The 2,983-nt window shown below is 60.0% G+C and overlaps 1 non-coding gene across 1 annotated transcript in view; it reads left to right on the forward strand.

Moving 5' to 3' along the window:
• Window positions 1–1,366: 1,366 nt before the first annotated feature.
• The window catches only part of LOC130417045 (18S ribosomal RNA), a 1,862-nt gene continuing 245 nt past the window's right edge, over window positions 1,367–2,983 (forward strand). The window contains exon 1 of the ribosomal RNA XR_008906121.1: window positions 1,367–2,983. This exon is cut by the window's right edge and continues 245 nt beyond it. This is a non-coding gene — a ribosomal RNA (18S ribosomal RNA).

Here is a 2,983-nt window from a genome sequence, read left to right on the forward strand (position 1 = left end):
CTGAAAAATCAGCTGCGCTTGGCCCAAACCAGCCGACAGGTGGTCACCTGAGCGGACTGGGCGCTGATGAGTACCCCCGATGGCGTCCCAGAGAACCGTGTCCGAACGGCCATAAGTCCTATAGACTGGTGGCTTTCAGACCTATAAGAACACGGACTAGGAGGCTCTCCGGAGCCACTGAAAAATCAGCTGCGCTTGGCCCAAACCAGCCGGCAGGTGGTCACCTGAGCGGACTGGGCGCTGATGAGCACCCCCGATGGCGTCCCAAAGAACCGTGTCTGAACGGCCATAAGTCCTATAGACTGGTGGCTTTCAGACCTATAAGAACACAGACTTGGAGGCTCTCCGGAGCCTCCTAAAAATCAGCTGCGCTTGGCCCAAACCAGCCGACAGGTGGTCACCTGAGCGGACTGGGCGCTGATGAGCACCCCCGATGGCGTCCCAAAGAACCGTGTCTGAACGGCCATAAGTCCTACAGACTGGTGGCTTTCAGACCTATAAGAACACGGACTGGGAGGCTCTCCGGAGCCTCCTAAAAATCAGCTGCGCTTGGCCCAAACCAGCCGGCAGGTGGTCACCTGAGCGGACTGGGCGCTGATGAGCACCCCCGATGGCGTCCCAAAGAACCGTGTCTGAACGGCCATAAGTCCTACAGACTGGTGGCTTTCAGACCTATAAGAACACGGACTAGGAGGCTCTCCGGAGCCACTGAAAAATCAGCTGCGCTTGGTTCGTTTGCAGCTGTCAGGTGGCAACCTGTACGGACTCGCGGGCGGACTCGCTCCGCCGTGAGAATCCGACGAACCGTGTCTGAACTGCCATAAGTCCCACGGACTGGTGGCTTTCAGACCTATAAGAACACGGACTTGAAGGGCCTCCACCGGAGGGCCCCCTAGCCACCCGAAAGTCCACGGGTCAACGGCCGGGGTTAAACAAGGTCTTCGGACCAGGCACACCTGGTAGATTGGAAAACCACGAGCGCCAGGGGCAGGCCCCTGCCCGGTCCTCGCGACCGTCATGGGCAGTCGGTTCCTCCCCGATCAGCGCTTCGGCCTCCAGGGGAGCCCCGCGGGGCTCGCCCGAAACCCCTCCCTGGGAGACTCAGACGACCGGTCATCACAGAGCGTCCGCCACCGGCGGCCGTGCGGCGGGCGGCGGCCTGAGGGGGGAGACCCACCTCGGCGCTTTCGTCTGACCCCGGCCCCGCGAAACACCTTTCTGCGTTACGGCCCCCACAGGGCCACCCCTCCTTGCCGAAGGAGAGCGCCCGCGCACGCGCCTACTAGCGGCCCCGCTCACCCCCCGCTCGTCGGGGGGCGCGAGACCCGCGACGAGGAAGCCCGCGTCAACGCGGCCTCCCGGAGGCTACCTGGTTGATCCTGCCAGTAACATATGCTTGTCTCAAAGATTAAGCCATGCAGGTCTAAGTGCACACGGCCGGTACAGTGAAACTGCGAATGGCTCATTAAATCAGTTATGGTTCCTTTGATCGCTCCCAGTTACTTGGATAACTGTGGTAATTCCAGAGCTAATACATGCAAACGAGCGTTGACCCGGGCCTCCTCGCGGGGGCCCAGGGGATACGTGCATTTATCAGCCCCAAAACCCAACCGGGTCTGCCGTCCTCGGGCGGTGGCCCGGTCTCTTTGGTGACTCAAGATAACCTCGGGCCGATCGCGCGCCCTCGCGGCGGCGACGACTCATTCGAATGTCTGACCTATCAACTTTCGATGGTACTCTAGGCGCCTACCATGGTGACCACAGGTGACGGGGAATCGGGGTTCGATTCCGGAGAGGGAGCCTGAGAAACGGCTACCACATCCAAGGAAGGCAGCAGGCGCGCAAATTACCCACTCCCGACTCGGTGAGGTAGTGACGAAAAATAACGACGCAGGTCTCTTTCGAGGCCCTGCGATCGGAATGAGCGTATCCTAAACCCATGGGCGAGGACCCATTGGAGGGCAAGTCTGGTGCCAGCAGCCGCGGTAATTCCAGCTCCAATAGCGTATATTAAAGTTGCTGCAGTTAAAAAGCTCGTAGTTGGACCTCGGGCGCGGGCCGGCGGACCGCCGCAAGGCGAGCTGCCGCCCGTCCCGAGCCCTGCCTCTCGGCGCCCCCCGGATGCCCTTGGTTGGGTGTCCGTCGCGGGGTCCGAAGCGTTTACTTTGAAAAAATTAGAGTGTTCAAAGCAGGCCGAGCGCCCGCCCGAATACCCCAGCTAGGAATAATGGAATAGGACTCCGGTTCTATTTTGTGGGTTTCACGAACCAGGGCCATGATTGAGAGGGACGGCCGGGGGCATTCGTATTGCGCCGCTAGAGGTGAAATTCTTGGACCGGCGCAAGACGGACGAGAGCGAAAGCATTTGCCAAGAACGTTTTCATTAATCAAGAACGAAAGTCGGAGGTTCGAAGACGATCAGATACCGTCGTAGTTCCGACCGTAAACGATGCCGACCCGCGATCCGGCGGCGTTATTCCCATGACCCGCCGGGCAGCGTGGGGAAACCACGAGTCTTTGGGTTCCGGGGGGAGTATGGTTGCAAAGCTGAAACTTAAAGGAATTGACGGAAGGGCACCACCAGGAGTGGAGCCTGCGGCTTAATTTGACTCAACACGGGGAACCTCACCCGGCCCGGACACGGAAAGGATTGACAGATCGATAGCTCTTTCTCGATACCGTGGGTGGTGGTGCATGGCCGTTCTTAGTTGGTGGAGCGATTTGTCTGGTTGATTCCGATAACGAACGAGATTCCCTCCTGCTAAATAGTTACGCGGCCCGCGCGGTCGGCGTCCAACTTCTTAGAGGGACAAGTGGCGTTCAGCCACGCGAGACGGAGCGATAACAGGTCTGTGATGCCCTTAGATGTCCGGGGCTGCACGCGCGCCACAATGGGCGGATCAGCGTGTGCCTACCCGTGCGCCGAGAGGCGCGGGTAACCCGCTGAACCCCGCTCGTGATCGGGACCGGGGATTGCAACTGT

The sequence above is a fragment of the Triplophysa dalaica genome, unplaced genomic scaffold (assembly GCF_015846415.1).
Source record: "Triplophysa dalaica isolate WHDGS20190420 unplaced genomic scaffold, ASM1584641v1 Contig10, whole genome shotgun sequence".
Classification (NCBI taxonomy): domain Eukaryota; kingdom Metazoa; phylum Chordata; class Actinopteri; order Cypriniformes; family Nemacheilidae; genus Triplophysa; species Triplophysa dalaica.